We start from the raw sequence: 24,234 nt of genomic DNA on the forward strand, positions 1-24,234 counted from the left end.
GTTGTTCCTATAGAAAGAAGAGATGAGCAATTATGGACTTGGATCTGAAATCAGCTTTGTATTACAGTCTGCCTGGTGAATTGTTCTTCAGATTTAGAGAAATAATAAAATAATACTCTTTGCCTGCATTCTCTTGTGCTGAGGAGAGTTTGCCCACGCTGAAGCTTCTTGAAATAATAACTCCAGCGGTTACTAAAATGTGGAACATGTCATGTCCTTAAATTTGGATCCAATGCTCAGACCTGTTTGTCAGGAATGACACACGCCACAAAGAAAGGAATGCCCCTTTTCACTCAGTGCAAAAAAACAGCCTGACAAATTAATACTACTATGTTGTAATAAAATGGCTGCAAACAAATCATAGCTGGTTGAAGTTGAGACTTTTTTCAGTTGACTGCGAATCTAAATTTTGCAGACTTTTCACTGAAGAGACAGTACTTGAACTCAAAAGCATCTAATTTGCAAAGATAACTTTACATCTGAGCGTTTCTCTGGAAGGGCCCTTGCAATCTCATCATTCTGTCATCTTGCTTCAAGTGTGACAGTCACCTCTTGTCAACAATGTCCTCAACACCTCCTTAGCACCAAGGATGAGGTTTCAAGACGTATTTGTTATCTTAGAGTTATAAAAAGAAAAGGTTGTTTATCAGTGTTTCTACAACTGCTGTCCTGCCACCATGGAATGCTATGTCTCACTCCGTCTCACTCCGTCTCACTCCGGGAGGGCTATTGCAGCTCATCTTCAAGTGTGTTGTTTCTTCAGGATCCCTTACTGTTTCCCCTGCAGGGTTATCAGTCAAGAGAAATACTACCTACTATGGGTCAATATTGTCTTTGTACCAATAAATTCAACCAATGTCAGATATCTGGACTGTTTTTGAGGAACTGGGCATGATATTCCTCCTTTGTACTTTAATCTGATTTCTGATTTTCCCTCTAGCCTTCTTGTTTTCCTAAGGGTGAATATACACGTAAATCATTCCTGAGGAACTGAATTTTTATCCCTCGAACCCTCTTTTGCTTTTGAGTCATCTTGAAAAATGTTGTCTTAATAATGCATTATTTAATGCTTGGTGACTGAAGGGTGATTTTGTAAGTGGGGGTTAATTTAGTAATGACTTTAAAACAAGATTTGAATGCGCACTTTACTTTGTCTTTACTACCTTTAACGAATCCTGTAACCATCTATTGAGGTACCTTTTTAGGCTTTCCTTTTTTATTGTGTCGAGACAAACTAAAGATTAGAATGATGAGCTTGCATAAGACTTACTCCAGTCACCTGTCTAACCAGAATTGACAAGTCGTTTTCTTTACAACCCAATCTCCAATAATAAAGAGGTTACAACAGATCCACTAAAACCCTACTGAGTATCTTTTTGCTAAGATGTACGATGTGAACAAGAACCAACTTAGGTTTGTCGTCTCCCAAATCGGTCACTCGGTCCTGCCGCCCCAGACTCAATAGTCATCACAATCTGGTTCTAAATCTCATTGTTAAAGTAAAGTAAACCCAATCTCTGCGGTCAGTAATCGTTTCTCTTGAATTCTATAGGCTTATTTATACAACAAATGTTCTTATTCCCCCTCCAGAGCTTGATTTGATTCTTATCTTGTACAATCTCATTTCCTTCCTTTATGAAAGGGTCCCTTGGGCTTTATTTTGGTCATTACTCCTGTAATAGTACCTAGATGATATCAGTGCAATGCTCAACGATTGTTACTTTGTCCCAAAGCTGGGTCAGGGGAGGGGAGCAAACTTACAAAGAACCAGGTCCCAATTTCATCCAGCTGTTCAGCATAAACAAAAAATTGCTTTGCCAAGAAAAATATTGCAAAAACAAGTAAACAGCCCAAATACTTTGTAACATGTAGGTCTTTTGTGTTGTATTGGTTGCCTGCTAATTTTTACTTAGCATTATTTCAAGCGGGGACTAATTTATGAAATTTCCCCCAGTCCTTGGTGTGAACTGTAAAAAATAATTGAAATAATCTCAGCAGAAATCACATAATGACTCTTAAACTGTCTTTAGATGTGAACTGCGTAAACACACTTTATGCTGTTGTTGTGCCCTAGAATAGGCTAGATGTTTGACCTAAAATCCCCTGCTGTCGGCCACTGATTCACAAAGAAGATTTTGGGATTATGAGAGGCTTTTCTATTCGGTTAATTCATGCGATGAAGCTAATCTGGATGTAACCATGAATCTATGTTGGTTTCTTTGACAATAACATGACAGTTAGTCTGATAGACTAGCCATCCCCCCCCCCCCGATCTCATTAAAAAAAATTGTTTTCAGGTGAGTTTTCTGTTATTGAAAGTAACCATGAGGGTGCAAAATCGTTTTCAAAAAAGATTTTCTTTAACTGTCATTCAGTTTTAAAGTCAATTGTGAAACCATTGCTCCCGGCAAATACTTCTGTTCTGTTAGTTATAATGTGTTTTCAACTTTGAGGGAAATAATGAATGGCAGTTTGAGATACTTTTCAAGGAAAAGTGGTCATCATTATTGAAAAGCAAAAAAAAAAAGGTCCTCAAAGATTCACTCTCAGGGTCCCCCAAGATTCACTCTCAAGGGTCCCCCAAGATTCACTCTCAAGGGTCAGATTCACTCTCAAGGGTTCCCCAAGATTCACTCTCAAGGGTCCCCCCAAGATTCACTCTCAAGGGTCCCCCCCAAGATTCACTCTCAAGGGTCCCCAAAGATTCACTCTCAAGGGTCCCCAAGATTCAATGTCAAGGGTCCCCCCAAGAGTCACTCTCAAGGGTTCACCAAAGATTCACTATCAAGGGTCCCCCAAGATTCAATGTCAAGGGTCCCCCAAGATTCACTCTCAAGGGTCCCCAAGATTCACTATCAAGGGTCTTCTTTGCAAACCTCATCATCCCCTACTAATGATGACAGCCTGAGCCACTAACTGCGCACTGTTGTTTTCCCCCATCACCAATTATTATCCTAGAACCCAGTAACGCCCAATCACTCAATACCAATGAGACAATTATACCAGCCAGGCTTAAATGAACTTCCCCAGGGGAGAGAGACATAATTTGATTGTTCCAGACTGGTGAAAAACCATTTCTGATGGGTTTACAGAAGAAGCGGCTTGACATTGTATATACAGGTCTTTTAGGGAAAGTGCAGCGAACTTCTCTTTGTACTTTCCTCCTTAGACATGGTTTTCACTGATTGATGAAAAAACCTAGCAACACGGTGAAAAATTAACAGAAACTTCTTATCTGAATGTTTGCATTCGTGCCTCATTGATCATTGGAATAAAACCTGGCTCCTGTAAGTTATGTCTACAGTACATGAACTGTGTGTTAAAAGAAGATTACACACTTATCTAGACGCCTACATTAACAAGCACATTATCAAAGCCGCCTATTGCCTATTACAGCAGGTCTAGAGTGCTGACAGGTGGCTTGACTCATGAGAGTCCAAAGTATTTTACTTGATGTGTTACAAAATATTAATTTCCCATAAAATGGATAAATCGCAAGGATGGCTGTCCTTTTATTGACGATGACGAGCTTAAGTGATGATACCACATTTTATATTGATTCTCCGTGAAGACTGAAAATCGAATTGGATTCAATCAAATTGTCATTATGAAGTTTCTGTTTAGAAGGGTTTTAGAAGCTCTTTTAAAGTATTTAGAGGTGGGAATAGAAAGAAACGAAAACATGTAGAAACTGTTTGTTTTGAGTTAACAACCCGTGTGGATGTTTTTCCTATTCCCAATGGATTGTTTTGGAATAAAACCACATGTACTGCAGTTACATGGTTTTAGCACTCTGTGGTCCTTTCTCTATGGTTTGAGGGAGAATTATTATCAAGCATTGAGTGGTCACACATTCCAGGCATTTCACCCTCAGTGGTCGTGATTAGAAAAAGAAGAAGAAGCCAGATTTGGATTGCTTTGGAATGTTGTCAAATATGCGGATATCTATTCTTCTTGTAATTACCAGAGGGCAATTTCAATCAAAGCTGGCTAGTTCTGTTGTCTCTGGCTTGTTACAATAACAGACACGAGCATTGCGTGGAGGTTGTTGACAAGTAAACAGTGGTTGTTGATGAGTAAATAAGTGATTGAGAAGGTGACTGAAGACACAAGACAGACCTAGACAAGATACTGAGCGATGTCAAGAGAGGACAACCCAAGCCCCCTCTGAAGGTCCTCTTTATAAAAGCAATGTAGAGAGAGTGGACTGAAGATGGTGTTAACACTACAGAGAAGGGTAAAAAGGCTGTTTCACTTTGTGTTCATTGTGATAGTAGGGGTAAAGGACCTGAGGAAGTCTTGAAGATTTGCGAGACGTTATCGGCTTCCCTTTGATGTCTTAAGGCCAGAGTGGTTTTTGTTGAAGTGCAGGGGCTTCTGCATTCTGTTGAGCTTGTACAAAGCAATCAGCATACATGCGTAAGATGGCATAGAGGACAACCCACTTTTGTACACCTACTGTTTTCTGTGTTTTCTCCCATTTCTACATTGGAACGAGTTTTTTTTTTATGTGACTTGAAGAGTTGGCTTAGCAATGTTTTCTCTGTGCACTTTCTTACGAGAGAGAAGAAGTTAAAACAGAGGAGGAACCCTATTTGCCTATTTACATAGCATCAGTAAACCTTGTGTACATGATGTTATATTTGAGTAGGGCACCCTTGGCTTGAGGTCAAAAGAAGGTTGCTCATTGACACGTCTTGTGCGTGCGTATGTAACTGTGTTTCGATTGTTTCATCACGTTTTAACTCTAAGATGGCAGTGTGAAGAGTGATTATAGCGTCAATGCATTACTGGATTTTGTTTGGGTGCGAATAACCACATACTCTAGGCAGCAAAGTGTAAACCTGGATCATGGCCCCATTTTATGGAGGAATCAGAAAATATTTACTATATGTAAGCTGCTTAGCTAAAAGGATACCAGTCACGAATGAAGTTGGGCCCTGGAAAAAGTGTTTTTAAATTCGCCGAAGGATAAAAAGTTGATGAAAAGTTAACATATTAACTAAGCTATGGATATTTAGAAGACGTCCAGACACTTTAGTAATGGCAAACACTCTGCTTCCAGTTAGGATCCTTCATTCTCCTGGCAACAGAGCAAGTACACTTTGCGGATCATTGAGGAAACCTCCAACCCTTCTCAGAATTCATTAAAGCTCAGTTCATACACCATGCCAATGCAAGTGTAAAGCAAATGTTGATGACAACATGCATCATTCATAAGTGTTAAGCACCATTCAGCTTGAGCCAAATGTTTGTTGCAAATCAGGGGCGTCAAATTCATTTTGATTGAGCATATCTTTTTGTACCTCCACCAGGCAAATATTCAAATCGAGCTCTGAGAGTCCACCTAAGCCAAAGTTGTTACTCTACATGGACTCCAGTTTAACCGTAGTAACATGGAGTGGGCTTGACCTTGTTGCCTGGGACCTTTGTTTACTTCAATAATTCAATTACTGAAATACAAGTGTGCGATAATGTGTTACTCTTTGTCAACATGACTAATGGTTAGCAATTGCCCATCAATAATGTACTCATTTGCTTAGTAAGTTGTTACCATGCTGTCATGAAAACAGTAGAGGAATTGTGAACTAGGAGAACCACCAGAAAATGTAGCCATAATCTGATTGGACTCAATCAGCCTTATCCCTCCTACTCTTAGTACTAATTTTCAGCAGGGAGATGACCAACCATTAATAACCATTAACTGCAATGTTGTGTATGGTTGCACAGCTGTGCACAGAACTTTGTGTTTACTTAGTGGATATGCATTCACTTTACAGAGCCAGGCTATCATAGTTTATCTACCATTCCTAACCACAGTGAAAGGTTATGAATGGTCAGACAGCTTTCTAAGAAAGCCTGGATTTTTGTCATTTTCAATCAGGATTCAATTATGAATGCTTTGTGTGAAGTTGTTTGTAGAGAGGATGATTGTCACTGGTCTACTGTTGTCCTATTATATACATCATCATCACAGGATGGGCCTGGAGAAGAAAACCACAATCCCAAACTGTTTAGTGGATACATAGAGTAAGGACAGAGAGTGGATACAAGCTTTCTTAATCATTTGGATTGTGAGTAGCTTGAGCCAGACATTTATTATAAACCCTCACAAGTGTGGAATTGTTTTTGACAATAGGCAGTTATCATGGCTTGATTGTTGAGAGTTAATAATGAAAGGAGGGAGAGAGGGGAACTATTATTAGCCACTCTCACAATGGTCAACCCCTGTAGTTAGATTCTAACTCTTTAAAAATAGGCCTCCTCCCCCACCAACCAACAAAATATGAACTAGTTTCAAATCCCACTCCCTAAGAAGTGGAAAGTAGCAAACAAAAATGAGGTGAACTAAAGTTAACCTGTTCCTGTTGGACTTTTTCTTCCGCTGCCATGGGGAGAGTTACCATGACACTTAAATTCCGCGACGTTGCATAGCATTTTACAGTGAGTGTGGTAGCTGTAGATTTACAGCGCGGAGCTGTTTACATTGGACTGTTTATTGGCTAGTACTGTGGCTGCGCAGTAGTTCACAGCGACCCCTTTTGGCCTGTTAGTTTTACATCACGGTCGTGGTATTGAAGTTGACAGGGATGTCAGTCTACGGTGCGTCCCCATGAGATTAAATTTTGTAATTCTGCAGAAAAGTTGCGGTAATTTAACAAAAATAAGTCCAAAAGGAACCTGGCTTTAGTCACCAGCAGATGGACAGCATATCAAGCAGTCAATGCATTGGGAAAGCATGAAAGAAGAATGGTTCATATGTTGGTCAGGGTGGATGTCCAGACTGTGTGGTTTGAAAGATTCAAAAGATGGCACCTTGTCTCTCTTTAAGCTGAAGCTTAAGGAATTATCAGGGGGTCAGTGACCAGACTCTAGAATGGAGATGTTTAATCGTATTCAATGGGTGATTTAGAATTGGAGGTTAAAGCCACATTGACAGTTAGAGAAGCCTTAATTTGATCGAGGCAAACTGCCTTTTGTCTAAATCATGAATTCTTCTCCTTGTCTTCTAGCACTGGTCTAAACCAGTTACAATCAAGTTTTCACAGATCAGTTTGAATGAATCATGTAACCTTTGTTTACTTCTTGAAAGACCTAAATTCCATCTCTGTTGCATCATCCTCAGAACAAAGGAGGTAAAAATGAAATCATTAAAACTGTTCACCCAAATTAATTCCTCTGTAATGCTTTTATTATTTTAAATAACTAGTCATAATGGCTGTGGTCATGTATACCATTGGATACCTCCATGATTTATGTGACTTATGAATGCCTATTCTATACTGTACTCTACAGGTGCTTATAGACCAATTCCCATTTTGTGCTCACCATACGCGTAGTTGTCAAATCTTTTTCTTTGTCTGACAAAGGATAGACAATTTTTGCTGACTGTCCGCAAGCTTGATCCAAAGTGAGCCTGGAGCTGTACGAATTAATCATGGCAGCTGAAATCCGAAGTCCAATCCACCATGGCCATTAATAGCCACACGATGTAAATACAACTGACAAGTGCTGAAATAGATTTATCCTCAAGCTACTGTTTTGCCAGGGATTATAATTTTCCAACATTGTGTCAAGATAAAGCGGCTTTAACAAGACTTTCCACAGGCGTACAAATTACTTTACCACAATCTACCACTGTTTGCCAAACAACAATCTTAAATTGAACTGACAAGCTCCAAGACAAAGCTACATTATTATTAGGAGAAGAATGGCCCAATAGCAATGTTTGGACAAGGATCTTGGTTCTCTTTCTTCCAGACAACATATCAAAACATCAGCCAAGATTCCTCACCTTCAGACAATTAATGAGAAATCCAAATACCAACTCAGAATTAACAGACAATGGGGAAGGATGCACACCCATTGTGGTTGACATATTTTTCAAAGAATTACCTCCACCCAATTATCCTTTGTTTGCCTGGCACCCCACTTGCCCCTTGTGTTGTTTCTTACCATTGTCCGAATGTCCTTAGTAGGTTCCCACTGGGGAAGTTCTTTAGGAATCCTTTGGTTTACCCAGTGTGCTGAGTTGCTTCTCAGAAGTTTATGTTTGTTCAAGTCTTTAGAAGTCAATGACTTGTTAAGACCTATGTTTTTAAAGGTAAAGGCCTATGCTTAGGAATTATGACAGTATCCAAATCTTCAGTTATTTTGACTTTAATAAAATAATGCATTCCTAAACCTTCACAGTTGACAGAAAAACTTACGGTAACAATGTCCAGTGGTATATTTGGCTTGCAGTAACACCTTGTGTTTATCAACTTGCTAGGTAGATTAGGCCAAATCAAAAATAATTCCAGTTAATTGTCCCCTCCTACATCCTTTTTTTTAGGCCACATCCTTTTTTGTTTACTATTTATTATTTAACATTTTGTTTTCAACAAGACAAATTCTCTGTGTATTTCTTATTTAACTTACCTTTAAAGTAAGTGGTGACTTTAAACTGAAGAATGGTGGCCAATTTGAATTAAAATGCTTGGCAGTAACCTTTGGGAAAAAAAAGCGTTTTATCCTCCTCTTTTTTTAAACACCCGGACGATCAACTGGTGTTCTTTTTTACTTGGCCTTATGTTCTTTTGAGAACTTGTCTTGTTATATATTATACTATCATGGACACGGAGTAGATTTTTCAGAAATCAGGAGACTTCTCTACTACCGCAAAGTATCCTTTTTTTGTAATTCGGGAGTAGACTTCTCAGTTCGTCAAGTGGATTATGTTTCAGTCCAACTTAACTCAGTAGGTTGGTAAAATAGTATGATATATAATGTGCCTTTAATAACCTGTGTGAAGTCATTGAGTGTTCCTCACATTTAATTATAAAGATTCATAGATTTTATGTTCTTGTTTTGAAGAGTATCAGAATCTAGATCAACTGTGGTAAACACTCTCTTGATGAAATCTGGACTATGGCACACGCGATAAATCAAAATAATAAATCATCAGTTTCACCCTTTGTGATCAAGTTTTCCCCTGATACTTTTAACATTTCATCACTGCCTAGTGCTGATTTTAATAGCACTCTGATTGATTCCAGTTTGTACAACGAATTATTGCTCCATTTTATTTTACGAGTCTAGGAATTCTCCACGTTCCATTTGAACATTTAGTGGCGTCTTTTTCTTCAGGTTTCATGATTAAGATTCCTCAACACAATGTTTTCAGATCTAGATTTTGGTTTTTGAGCCTGGTATAAAAGAGAAGCTGACTCTTGTCGCGATGTTGTTTTTTTGGTCAGCTAACATTTGGAATTTGTTAATTTCCTGAGTAATGTTTTAGAGTGAGGAGATTTGTTAGAAAATATTTATATCAGAAAGCTCTGCTGAATTCTTTGTAAAATAAACTAGTATTATTATATACTTTTTTATTTGTCACAATGAGTTTCCAATTGAATGAAGTAGTATTCCAGAAGCACTTCATATTAGCGGAAATATTTTAAATTATGTTTTAAAATAAAGGTCTGTATTAAACAAAATTAAATGTGAATGGATCTATGAGTGGTGTAAAAATTGACCACACTGGGCTGAAATATTAGCCATAGCATCTGAAAAACCTCTAAAATCATAGTCATGACTAAACTTTGTAGGTTATGGTACTGCAGGCTGAATTCAAAGTTGCTTATCATTGGGACTGGCATGCAGGTCTAAGTAAGGTTTAGTGGGGGGGGGGAAGAGAGTAGAAAAAGAGAAAATATAAAAGGAAGACGATCCTTTTTAATGAATTTTCTTAGTGAAATACTTCTTTTTTTCTTTTTCATACTGCTCTGTCAAAAATTGTCATTGAATTCAATTAAAATTGTAAAACCTCTGTTGATGTTGGTTTAACTCTTTTTATGAATTATCAATGTTTAATTTTCCGTTAAACTTACTCAGAATACTAGTAGGGAAAGACACTACTTAAAAATGTGTCCCTTTTTAAAATTTGTTTGGATGGGAATTAAAAGTACAAGTCCACCATCTGAAGCTCTTCTGAGTTCTGTTGTAATGGTCAAGTGCAGTTAGGGATAAAGCTGGGATTATTTCTACCCGATTAAGCAGCGCTTCCTATCTGCAAAATTACTCCACAATGGTGATCAGCGTTCTGCACCTGCCTTGAAACTCAATACTCCTGCTGATTATCTCAACTAATAAATATTATTATTCTTCAGCATGTGCTGGTTCTGTTTATCAAACGGTGCTCCAGTTTGTTTAAATTGATTGAGGATTTACTGGCAAAGCTTGTCAAAATTGTGTCTTATTTGTTCAAGGATTCGGCCGACTCTGAGGTAGAATCTTGGAGAGTCATTGTAATTGAAGGTGCCATCTGTTAATGGACACGTTCCCAATGCATGAGAGCTTTAAAGATATTCAGTCTGACATATGGAGGATGATGAAACACCCAGAGAAGTGGTCATTCAAATATGCATACAGTTTGAGACATACATGTAGGTAACTGAATGTACCCCCCCCCCCCAACCAACCAGAATAAGAAGCTGTCCAAGTAATTAGGATTAAGGGGATGATGGTTTGTTCATGTGGATAATAACTATGGAGGGAGGATGTTTTCCCAATTTTGGTTCTTGCATTTCTTATGAAGGTTTTGCTCGCACCTCATTGTTTTGTTGCTTGGCACTGCGCCTAGTTCTCCCTTGCCAATAGACTGTAGTATGAATCACCAGTTGATCTCTGGATCAGGGCTTTGTGCTGTCTTAATCAGGCTTGACTTTGAAATTGAAATAGCACTGTCCCTATACCATCTCTCTCATGATTCTGGACAGGAAATATTGATGTAATTCAGTGCAGGTGTGAGTCAAGTACAGAACCAACAAAGGTTACCGCTCTTCTTTTTGTCGTTAACAGGTCTTTGTAAGTTTATGAATTTAATTTATTCAGTTTTGTGGGAGACGGAGATAGCATAAGGCTGAAGATGAAAGGGCCATCGTAAGGGGGGGGGGTATAAGATTGTGAAATTACAGTCGGCACCTTCAGAAGGTGTCATTGGAGTTCATCTTATCGGGAGTAATGACCAGAAGAAAATATATTCCATTACAGTAATATTAGGATTGATCATGCTGGCACGGATAACATGACGTTTGTGTGCCAATGTAATTTGTGGTTGGTCCGAGCATTGTCAAAAGGTGTTTCTGGATGAGGGGTAGACAGGCTCCGTCGCGCTCGATGCGAGACGTGACATGAAATAAAGACTTCTGTTCATGTGTGTGTCTATGCAAATTGATTTCTACGACAGAGGATCCGCTTCCTTAAGTGTACCCGGCCTAGACCGTGACTCAGGGAGGTTAGCAAAGACTAGGCTAAGTAGTTGAATCTATGTAGGGGGTCATTTGTGGTCAAAACCAAACTATTCACAGGTTTTTTTTATTGTATCTGGCAAAGTTTAATAGCTCACCACACCTGTGTAAGTTTTCTAATGGCCTGAACCTGAATTGAAGCATAAACAGCTTGAATGGGGTACTGGTTTAATGTATCTGTATCTTGATTCAGCACGTACTTGAGAGTTAACTAAGAGATCTGGTCATAACAGAGCAAGGCTGCTGCAGTTAGAAGTTCACCTCTGGGGGGTTGTTGGCAATGACCTGGGTATCATGTATGGGGCAAGTTGCAAACTGAAGGGGTGCAAGATAATGGCCATTCTAGAGCTGTCCATTGTCCTGCAAAATACTGAACTATTGAGGGTCAAGTGGTCAATTCAGTCTCTGGCTGTAGAGAATGGTACTGGGAAATCAGGTAATTTCTCTGCAGAAATGTCTGTAGTGTCTTTGCTCCTGTTGTAATTTGGTATAAATGTGGATGATGTAGTGTATAATGTGTTTGTTGGTGTGAAGTCACACTGCTTGATAGACCTCATTGCAGCAACATGCTGACTGGGTTATTTGAAAGAGAGTGCATTGATAAAAAGCTTGTTGGCAGACTTGTCCTGGCATGTGTAGTGACTAATTAAAATGTTATTGTTCACACTGTAAAGCTTTCAATGGCTATTCACAGCACAGTCTCCAGATTTAAACCCAATCTTCAGCAGCCAGATTAAACCAAAAGACAAAAAAACAGGTTTGAAAGCGCTTGTATCATTTTATTGTTCATTTATCCAGCTCAGTAAAACTGTAGGCCTACATGTGGTATCAATATCAGTACATGTAGTATGGACTTTTTGATGAACTGGCCCTGGAAAAATAAGTTTATTCAGTGTTGTTTGTTAACATTGTGGCAGTAGTTGTCTATTCCTACACACAACTTCCTTGACTTATGGAGTGAAGAATTAGAATAGAAAGAAGTTTCATTCATGGTTCCTTTCTTTTTTTCTGAACTTCGAACATCAAGGTTTAATAATTCTGACGTTTCTAAAGAATAAACATCCCTCAAACCATAGTTTACTCCCAGTAAACATCCACACATGGGCAAGCCACTTGAAGATGTAGTTTTGGTTTACAGTCATTTAAGAAAAGTCGTTGAGAATTGTTTGCTCTCTTTAGAGGAAAGAACAGCAAACAAAAGAGCTTTACTTACTGGAAGGGTGAACTGTTCTTATTGACTTGTAGAACATGAAACCATGTCTAGTTCCTGTGTACCTTTGCTTAAAACACATTGCCTGATGTGTCAATCAAATATAAACATGAAAGTGATAAACCACTTCTAGTGAAATTTGGAAAAAAGTTGTAAATGTTTCTTAGTATTAGCTAAGATGTGAGGGAAATTGTATTTCTTTGAATGATGTTTTAAAGTTCTTACATTTTATCAAGCTACCTGCAATTTCACAGTGTGTGCCGCTGTTGCACTGCAACGAATCAGACTGAACCCATATTGACAAAAAGGATGGGCTTGATGGATCAGTTGGTGAAACACATGATACAATAGTTTAAAGGTTGCTGGTCCACAACTTCATCAATTCATGTTTTCTTTATTCACCTATGATTCATTAAAAGTAAAGCTTTATACTGACCAAAGTTTTTTGCAGTTTTCAATATTGTATTTTCCCGAGATTTGATACAGTGTTTGTGTCTATATACTAATGTTTTCTGGTTTTTCACAGAGAAGTTTTTCACAGCCTAATTCTTAATCCTTACTCTTTGGTTAGTTGCAAGGTTAAGTACAAAACAATAGGTTTTGTTAATCCCTATTCTGACAAGGCTGCCACCCTCTCACATTAAATCAGCATAATCCTCACAATACACAATCCCTGTTAAATCCCCACACCATCCAGAACAACACTGAAATCAAGGTCCTCTAATCCTCTAGTTAGATCCCTCAACCTAAACCCACCCACCATCAAATTCAAACACCCCCATTTTGTAAAATGAACTGTGCTAAATTTGCATTTCTAAAGACCTTGCTGAGACTGTTCTATTATTGGTAGGGGCTTTGTTGTGGTGACTCACCCACAGGTGTGCATGGCAGCTTTTGTTGGTGGGGAATGCAACATTGAAATTGAGAATGGGATCATTATGGTAGAGAGTGTAGTTTGGTAGGGGTTGTGCTAAAGAGAGGACACACACCGCTTGTCAATACAGGATCTTAGACTGAGGGCAAACACACACAAGATTCTCATTCTCTCATGGACTATTACTTCTAAATCCTGGATCCAGTTTCTCTTATCAAAGTGAAACTTTTATATGATTTACTCTAAGTGAACAAGTGGTAAGTTTCATAAAATATTGTTCTTTAAAATGTAGTTTGGTGTTAAATGAAAAAAGTTTTTTTGGTGCAAGCTTGTTTGAGTTCTCGTTGGCGATAACAGTCCGTTTCTGACTTTATGTTTAAAGTACGTATTTAGCGATTGATTATTTGAAATTATTCACATCTGTTTTGACTTCAGTGCAATGCAGTCTGAAGCTGTATTTCGATGAAGAAATTTATCTCATGGGTAAAAACTAAGTTTACTAAAATATAAGTAAGAAAAGAGTGTACATGTACTGTATGAAGTATTGATGCATTGTAGCCCAAATGTTTTCATTTGTCAGTGATGGTCAGTGCAGGTCAAAACATCAATCTAGTTGTACTCCTGTTATTTACCCTTAGGAGAACCGGAGAACAATTCAATTATGTGTAAGAGATATTAATTTGTTGGGGAATATTCAGTTGTGTACCTTTATATGGACATCCACAATGACGGTCCCCAATCAGCTAGAATATTATGCGGTAAAAATAAATTCTGCCACTTGGGAGAAGTCTGGAATTTTGTTTCAGAAATGTAAATTAACCTCTTACCAAGTATTTGGTAGTCAAGGGTTAATATCCATTTCTGATAACAAAATTCCAAACGTTGTTTGACAAACGAAGCAATTTAACCTTAGTAGTGTGGGGGGGGTGGGGCTGGGAGGTGTGTTAAGCAAAGCTAGTGTGGAAAATAACCACAATATTTGGAGTTGAGTGTACTGGAGCGCTACCCAATTACTGATACATTGTTCCTGGCCTAGTGCAGAGAGTATTTCATTTCAGTTGCTTTTCATAGCTGTGTAGTCCTACGCGACAAGTCTTTATGCCCCCCAACTGAGCGCAAAATAAGCCAACTAAAGAACCTCATTATAATGCGTCAAGGTTTGCTGAATGCCTTGGACCTTTTAAACTCCAAAGATATATACATTGGGGGGGGGGGTTGAAAATAAATGCATTTAGTTGTGTTTGCAAAACATCTACCTTAATCTACGTTGACTTTGTTTTTTGTTTTTTAACAGTTGTGAACTTTAGAGCCAGCATTGTGTTTGTTGGCAGTAACTTTACTTATTCAGGGCGAATTGAAAAATGAAAGTTGTACATGCGCTGGGTGTATAGAACTTACACTTCCATTTTATTATGTTATTTGGGTCAAAAAGACTTTTCCATTGTTTTAAATTACCAACAGTCGTTGAAATAAACTTAGTCCTTATAATAACCTTGTCAAATCTTTGTATTTTTACTGATTATGCCCTAGATGTATAATGTGCATACATTTTGAGTATAGAGGAAAATAAAGGGATATAACCTCTGACATCAGTTACTATAAACCGTTGCCTTAATGGTACAGCATTATCTTAGTTCAGTAGGCCTATATTTGTTTTTGTTTTGGAGTAACCGTCAGAAGTCATCCTAAAAGTGCAAGAACCTAATTCTAACCATTTCATGATCTTGTAAGTTTCTACACCCGCAATGTACAAAATTGTGTTTGCCATGCACGTATTGTATGTATACATTCAGTTAAATCGTTAACAATGTATGCATGTATCGTACACACACTGGAGTGTATTGGATTCCAGTCTGACTTAAGAATTGTAAATTGACTCAGTCAACTCTCTGTACCCTTTTAACATTCAAATCATGTCCTGGTGTATGACAAGCGTTGTTGCGCTATACTGCACACTAGCCTCCTATGTGTGTGTCAGATATCATTTATTTATATCACTGCGGATTGGTTCTGGTCATGCTGATCGAACGAAGTTGTCTTTTCATTATTCCCCTACAGACTTCTTCATGATGTGCCATGCTTGTAATGTTTCCCAAATGCAACAGTAATAGTGTTTACTGATCTCCGCTAAAAGTGAATGGGATCAGACTATGTAGCCCTTAAAAATCGGTTTGGTTTAATTGATTTGCATAGGAGGGAAAAGAAAACAAAACAAATGGCTGACCTTTAGTTGAAAGCAGCCTGGTTGCAAGCAGAAATATACTTGAATGTCTCTGGTTCAATTTATAATAGGGTTACAGTATGTAGTTGTCCCATAGTCATAGTGAGACTGGAATGAACTTGAAATGACCTTTGAATGGTTATAGTGTGATGAGAATCAGATGCCCAGAATTATAGTTTGTCATATTTTCAGAATCGAGCTGGAAACTACATACATGATGTAGTATTGAAAATTGAAAACATTTGAGTGCATTGTCCAAAGATGGAGGTATTATTTTCTACCTTTATTGTGACAGAATTTAATCACTTGCTGAAATCTAGACCTTTATACTATGGAAGAGCCAGATTTTACTTTGTGATTACATTCTGCGGCAATCCACAAAGAAATGATTCAATTCTTGTCAAATTTGTTCGCAATGAACACAAGACATATTGGACTACAATATTAGAGCGTCCCGGCAATCTTGCTGGGCAAAATAATGTAATGCATGTTCCATCAATAAATTAGCAGTGATCTGTGTGTGGCTCATCAGCCTGAAATTCTCTATGAACAAAAGCTGTCTGCTTTATTGAACCTTTGGTTAAAAACAATGTCAAAAATTGTAGCAATACAATAATTAAAGTCAGTTTGAGTGGTTTGTAAACGACTGATGTTTTGATTCAAATATGTTAACAAGTGCAAAATCTATACAACGATATTTCAATGTGAGTTTCCCCTGTAATTAAAATGTCTTCAAATAGCAATTTGTCCAGAAAATATCAGCCAAAAAGAGGGTCAAGAAGATTCATTAATATTAAATTTAGAATCTGCATTGGAGATACTTTCCATGGCATCTTGAATTCATGGCGGTCTCCTGGTAGATTGCTCTCAGCATATCCGCCCTAAGGCGGCAAATTTCCAACTAGGCAGAAAGCTAATATCTGTGCTGAAATTGCTCATGGACCCGAATAAGACTGAGTCAAAGCTTGGTGAGAGCAAGTCACGCAATCTGGCGCCGTAATCAAACCTATGTAGCGTTGGGCCAATGTTAGGTACACTGCACACACATGATGTATACTTACTTGATTAGGTTTGTGCACTCATTACTTGTTAATACAGAGATCCTTACCTTGTTGTGTCTCATATAACTGCTAAGCACATTGCAATCTGCTTAGCTCAGAATAGTTTGCTTTGAACGAGTCGCTGTCCGCAAAAAAAGACATTCTTCAAACAGCATGACGTCTAACAAGTTACTACCTTCAAGTAAATGTGAATGTTTTTATTTCTATAATGAGGATTACCTGGACCTGGTTGCCTGTAAGGTTTCTTGTATGACGTGGCCTCAAAATATGTAGGATTGGACATTTAGCACGATTGAAGAATACAATTTTGAATTCTTTCCCATGCTGCGATTGATCTGAGATTTGAGAAGAATGGGGTTTTGAAGGCTAGTATGCAAAGTATAAAAAGTATCCAGATTTGGGAAGTAACTGGGCTGTTATTTTACCTTTTCAAAAAATCACTTGTTCATTTTGTTTGTTCTCAACTTATAGTTGTTAAAAAATACAAACTCTTTTTACCATCACAAAAAAACCAAAATTTGGTTAGGCACTTTTTAAAGTTGAGACTATCGACACCTCTTCTCCCTGCAGTCTTTTCTTCTAATATTCGCCAACAACCTGGTCAACACCTTAACACTCTCCCCTACTCACCATCCAACATATTGCATTTCAGGCAATTCTACATCTGAGTACACTACACCAGCCTGCTCAATAATGTGCTGTGTACATAGCCCCTAGGCTGTTCCACACTTGCCTATTGTGTCTGCCTGAGGAATAGCTGCTAACACCCCATTCTCTGCCTTTGTGTCCCACCTTTACAAGGACTGTGGCCAGTGCTTATTACTTTCCAAGACTTCCTCCACCATCTACTCCCTTGGCGCTTCTCTCCCTGAAGGAGCCCAAAAAATCCAGCGGATTTTTGTGTATATCGTTTTGGATTATTCACTGTCCAAATAACCGTGGCGTGAGAAGGTGCAGAAATTATTTTGTGGCGTAAAAACCGCTCAGTCGCTGTACTTTGGTATTTGTCATGCGTGGAATTGGGTGCATTATACCTGTAGAAACATAACTGTAGACCCTGCTTTTGTGATTCTTTCAGTCAAGTTGATGACTGCTTTCTTTCTGTCATCGTGTTTCTTGCGCCTTGATACTGAAATAATACTGAATATTATTGCAACGTGACAACAAGATTGGGGTTCTCTCTCCCTTGTGTGTGAATTTCAGAGCAGTTTTTGTTGCATTTGTTTGGGTTTGTTGAAGGGGTTGAGTGAAGAGATAGTGATACAATGTATTACCATTGCCGACACCATTACTTGTATAAAATCTCATCACATTGATGGGCTATGGGGCACAAGAAAGTGCACCGTTTCTTGTAGGGGCACTTCTGGTCAAATCAAACTGTAGTTTCCGTATTCCGTAATTCCCTTTTCATAGCTCTCAGCTGCAGATGTTCTTTGCTGTTTTTTAAAATAAGATAATTTTACATGGAGGTAAGTTGGTGTAAGTTTAAAGAACAAGCTATTATAACATTTTTATTCCAATAATTTCAATACAAAAGTCCAGATTTCAAATGGGTTTGTGGGGAAGTGGATCCAAATCATTACTCCACTGCCTATGGTCAAATCAAACTGTAGTTTCCGTATTCCGTAATTCCCTTTGCATAGCTCTCATCTGCAGATGTCCTTTGCTGTTTTTTAAAATAAGATAATTTTACATGGAGGTAAGTTGGTGTAAGTTTAAAGAACAAGCTATTATAACATTTTTATTCCAATAATTTCAATACAAAAGTCCAGATTTCAAATGGGTTTGTGGTGAAGTGGATCCAAATCATTACTCCACTGCCTATGTTTTTTGTTTGCTTTTCATGATTAATTAATTGAAGGCCTATGCTACTGTACTAGGAAATGTCTTGCGTTTTTGAATGACACCGAATGCTCTTGCTGCCAAATCAACATTGGCACTAACTTGTCAAACCTGGACCTATATGGCACTTTAAATTCAGTTTCTCGGAATGACTCCTTAATGATTTCTTGCATGTGATATTGTTGTTCTCCAACATGATGTTGTCAATATTTTGTTGAGGTTTTTAATCAGACACTTCTCACCATAAGAAAACTTATCTGGGTGTTGTTTACATCTCCAGCACGTTCTCTATGATTGTTAAATTCCAAAGAAATTTGAGCCATTGCAGGCTGTACATTTCGCATTTCAAAATCCAATATGTAGGGTGGGAAATATTGCAAGCTTGGCACTTTCTGTCTTTATTGATGTGATTGGTGCCATCCTGTCTCAGTGACAGTGTGACTTGATAATTTATGAGCAAACCCAAACATTCAAGAAAGATATTGACAAGAAGTGTTTTGGGGGGGAATCATTCCTGTCTACTTCTAACTCTTCAAATCGTAACTTATTTGGTTAAATTGTTAACAAATCCCATAACCTTCACATTTTCTCACCATTTGATAGAGACTGTAGATAATGTATTTATTAAGCCAGGTCAGTTAGGTTTTATGGCTTCTTTGTGGTTTAGAGTAGTTTTGCGGCTGTTTCTAAAACTCCTTGTTGTTTTAGTAAAGTGTTTGGGAGTTGTGTTTCTATTGTTTACAAGGGCACACAATCATTGCTTGACCTCTATGGTTTAGATGTATTATGGTTCATGATGTATAAACTAAGCTCCCCTAATTCACTACCCCCTTGAGACTCTTAATGTGGGTTTTATTGCATTGTGGTTTTACCATTATATCCTTACTGCCAACCATCTGCATCCAAGAAATAAACAAATAAACACATAACAAATACAGAAACAAATAAATAAATAAAACACAAACTAGCAATTAAACATCAAGAAAATAAAGAAAAGGGGAAACAATCCATGAAAAACAAGAGGTGTTCGCTCCCTCCCTCCTGCATGTTTTGCAAACACAGCTCCATCACCACCAGTAGAAGTCAAACAAATTGAGAGCTGCTCTATTTTGTCTGAAGGAGTGCGAAGTTTCACAGTTGTTGACCCACACTGTTATATCTTGCTCATGAATAAGTACCCCATCCTTAACCTTGACAAATTTCTTGCACTCAGACCAAAAGCATCAAGATTTGTCTTGCTTGAGTTGTCGCCTAAATCAAATGCATTAAAGTATTTTAAGCTAAAAGCAACTTTTCCATATTTTGGGATTCAAAGGCTTAGAACCACTCAGATTTTTCTTCAGTGTCATAAAAATATTGATTAAATGCTCCATGTCGGTCAATACGTCGCCAATCCTTGTAAACTGGACGTTGGAGCGTGTTGAATGGCGCACCTACCCTGGCGCCGTCCATCAATTAAATACTGGCATCAATTAATTCCAGACCAACAAGACATGTCTTTTCCTCTCTCTGCCTTTCTAGAAGGGTGGAATCCTCCCACCTCTGTGTGCATAGGTAGGCCTGTGACAGGTGAATCATGGGTGATTACATTGATAATCTCATTTTATGCTTGGTAAAGTTCAAGGCGCTGTGTTCATCTTTCAGTATCGGAACCAACTTCTTCAATACTGTATCCAAAGACAAGAGCTTAGAGTCCCTGCTGTGTCCACACAAACATTTTCATGGGGGGGGGGTGGCAAGCGAAGGCAAAGGCGTCGTTTAGAGGGGGGGGGGTCTATTAAAGGATCGAACCGCTCATTTGTGCATTTTTCTTAATCTTATAGGGGGGCCTTAACTACCCAGCAGCAGGACCCAATGTTATGGCTCATAGGATTGACACTTACCACAGCACTAAGTTTTTCATAAATTAGCAAGTAATTTTTGCTTGTGTGTTAATTTCTTCTATAAAATCTTAAACGGGCATAAAGGGATGCACCTAGGGGTCTGAGCAGGTGATATTGACACTAGGCCTAATTGACACTGGTGTATAAAGACACTGTACTAAAATCCTGAGTCACCTTAGCCATGGAGGTAGAACACAGCTTTTTTTGTTATTCTAACACAAACTTCTTCTGTGTATTACAAGGAGATTAATACTTCTTGGAATAAGTTTACACCCCCTTTTGATGAAAATATCACAGATGATGTCCATAAACAAAGGTTACCCATGCTGGAATTGTCTGTACTTGCCATTAATTTCAGAGTAGGCATGACCACCATCATTGAAGATGTCTTAAAAACCTTATTAGTAAGAATGAAGTCCCTCTGGTTGTTTCATCTTCATCACCAAGACTGCATGTAATCATATGGATGGATGAAACGGATGGATGGATGGATGAGATGGATGGATGGATGAAACGGATGGATGGATGGATGGATGAAACGGATGGATGGATGGATGGATGAGATGACCTCCTTTTGTCTCCTACTTCAATAGAGAGACTCCCATTGATGATCAGTCAGCTGCTACTGGTCAACCTGCTTGGTCTTAAACGCTCCAGTGACGTTTCCTCCTTGTTATGGGAGTCACCCATGCAGCTTTTGACTGATGTGATTTGACCATGCATACTTGCCTGCTCATAAAATGAATATCTGGAGTATTTGAGACTCCGGTGTCCAGCAAGGAGATACAATAATATGGCATGTTTGACCCTGGTTTGACCATGGTTTGAAACTGACTTTGTGTAATTATGAGAAAACCTGTGGACTATTGGGGATACACAATCCATGTTCATCAGAAGACGATTAGCTGGGTGTTGGTTATATGTGAATGATAAGCAACTTGTGTGTACATTTGATTGCCAGTGCTGCATACTCCTAAGGAGTTGTGGTTGTTTAGAGGCTCAATGTACAGGCCCTTTAGGAGCCTACTTGGCTTGAGCAAGCGTATATTAAATCCACATCAGTATGATAGGAGCACATCATGTCCCCTCTAAGTGTCGTATCACTAATCACTGATTGACTAATAATGCATTATGGATGAGTTGCTTGTCAGGGGCTCCCTTAAGAGGTTACATGGCAATTAAACATCGTTTACATCTCTCTAATTAACTATAAGAGGACCAGTGGGCATACCATTCCTTAAATATTCCAACACTATACACCAATAAGTCATCGGAGAGTTTTAGAGCAGTAGTCTTCATCAGCAGTCAAGTCCAGATTAAAGGAATAACTAAGGATGTAGTTGCCATAGACTACGGAGAACCATCAAGGGAAGGAATGCATGGGATAGAAGTTGAATGTCAGAGTGGCTAAGGCAAATATTTATAGACTGGACTATGATCATGTTTTGTGCAAACTTAATGTTTTGAAATGACAGGCATGGAATTACACTAAGGTCTTGGCCTTTCAGGACTATTTCAAAAGTTTCCCATAGACTTTAAAATGATTCCAATGGATGTACCCTTTGCCAAATGAAGATGGCGTTGCCCTACCAAAAATGAATAACCATGTCTGTATTTAAGTAGCAACGGATACATTTTGTGTTGTATTTTGCTATGACATCATTCACTGATTGTTGGATGGAACCATAGCCGATACATCAATCTACCCCCTCCCCTACCCCGCCTCTCCAAACATTATGTTGCTGCAGAGTAAAACCAATATCTGCATATAATATAATTGTGTTTCTTTTCTTTCTCACACTAAGAGAGAGGGGAAGAGAGACCGAGCAATCCAGCATAGGACGTATTTAAATTGGACTCAGATTCCCTGTGCTGATAATGGGATCGCATCACTGAGTTATAAATATTAATCAAAATCATTTTAGAAATTGGTTTGGGAATAGAAATATGAATCTGGAGGAGGGGGGGGGGCGTAGTGGTGTCGTTGTTAATTTCATTATTCCTTAAATGAGTGAGTCATCAATACAAATAGAGGTAAAGGGCATGAGTCTATAAACCCCTTCTTGCTTCACATCACAATATTTATCAATCCCTCAATGTGTGCCTATTTGCCCTGGTTTTCTCCCTCTCTACTCTGCCCTCTCTGTTTCTAGGTCCTGTTGTCTGTAGGGCATATCATGTTGCACAATCCATAGAATGCTTTAAGGCATAGCGGCACACCCATGTCTTCAGAGACTAACACCCTTTTTTCTCTTACATCTTGTGTTTTTTTTTCTCTTCTTCTTTCCCCAGATAAAAAATTAATGCTAACCCCCTTCTTATAATCTATGGAGATTATTTATTAAATCAACAGCCAGTTAATAAAATGAAATATGTTGATATCTGTAACCTAAGATGTCCTCTCACATTTCCAAAATCCCATAACATGATTTATCTCACTTTTGTACGTGTAATATACCCGGATTGCCATTTCTCTGTCAATAGGATTATAATACTATGCACCAAACAGCGGTTAGAAAGTCTACACTCTTATTTGCATATGGACATTGCCAATGGGCCACCCTCAATCTTTGTTTTCTTTTCTATTCTACCCACTGCTTTAATTAGTAGATCACAGCCTGTACTGAACTTGTGTAAATTATTTTAATCTTCTTGTACAACCTGGAGGGTTGTGTAACTGGGAACGTCCAGCGCTCGGCGTGTATTTGTTTTACTTGGAAGGTGGAGGGCTTTCATACAGTGTTCCCTGGCAAACATTCTGCTGGGTTTATGTTGTACACGAAGCCACTGGTGTCCTGCAGTGATTTGCTGCCTTCAACCGGTCAGCTACAGCGCAAACTTTGTATACATATGTATGTCTGATGTCAATTACCCACCCTGGTGGCATACTTGTGCGTGGCAGTAGGGCACTACTCAGTGATGACGACGTGTGTAAATGTTGAGCCACTCACAGCCAGCAGCCTGGTCAGGTTTTACTCTGGTCTTCTCGTAGTCAGCACCAAGGTTGCGTGTAAGGTTGCGTGTATACCGTGTTACAGGATCACATGGGTGTGTTTAATGCATGATTAGTATGTGTTAGTGCATTCCAAGATCCAAATACAAGAGATTGTCGTATTAGCTAGCAAATATGATGGATACTTTAATGCTGGACACACCAATGCGTTTCTTGTGAAGGAGTTTATGTCTAAGATGCTTTTGATGATTTAGAGAACATTACTGGAAAAGCAGGTAAGTGCCAAATAAAACATGAGGTATTTGAATAAATTAGTAGATGTGAACTGAACTTTAGGTCCTTCAAAGACCTATTCATCTTTCCTTTGAACCACAGTGATTTGCTGACGACCGGCACTTTGAAGAGTCCTCCAGATACTGTGCACCATAGTAATTTGTCTTTTATTATTATTTAATCAAAAATCATTTTAATCAATTGTAAGTTTCTTGGAGAAAAATAAGCATTGAAGACATTTAGGTTTTCTTTTAGCATTGTGATAATTTCTGAATCATTGTTCAAACACAAAGATGTATATTTAACACTGTTTTGTTGTATAAGCGATTTCAGCTGCTGTTTTGTCAAATAATAATGTTTCACTATTGAATCATTTAAGAAGAATAACAAAGCTCAAGGGAATGTACTTTAATTAGTTTCACATACAATTAATGGTTTCACAAACTCAGTACCTTTTTGTCAATTTACACTCTTATGACATCATTGTACTCATATGACATAATTTTTTTTTTTATATAAAAAAATATAGGGTTTAGTTTAAAGCTGGAATAATATTCATCTAGTCTTTCAATATTTTTAGAAAAAAAGTCAAAATTCACAATTTGTGTTTGTTTCATGACCATTTTGTA

At 38.2% G+C, this 24,234-nt stretch overlaps 1 protein-coding gene across 3 annotated transcripts in view; it reads left to right on the forward strand.

The window, feature by feature from the left end:
• Nucleotides 1-24,234, forward strand: part of LOC139954203 (prickle-like protein 2) — a 102,091-nt gene that overhangs the window by 54,993 nt on the left and 22,864 nt on the right. Inside the window, exon 1 of one of the 3 annotated variants that reach the window (XM_071953918.1) lies at nucleotides 13,423-13,629. The exons of the other annotated variants lie outside the window; for them this stretch is intronic. The gene's annotated coding sequence lies outside the window, so the exon portion shown is untranslated. Of the gene's footprint in view, nucleotides 1-13,422; nucleotides 13,630-24,234 lie in introns of those variants that run through there. 3 annotated transcript variants of the gene reach the window in all.

Source organism: Asterias amurensis, chromosome 2 (assembly GCF_032118995.1).
Source record: "Asterias amurensis chromosome 2, ASM3211899v1".
NCBI classification, from domain to species: Eukaryota; Metazoa; Echinodermata; class Asteroidea; order Forcipulatida; family Asteriidae; genus Asterias; species Asterias amurensis.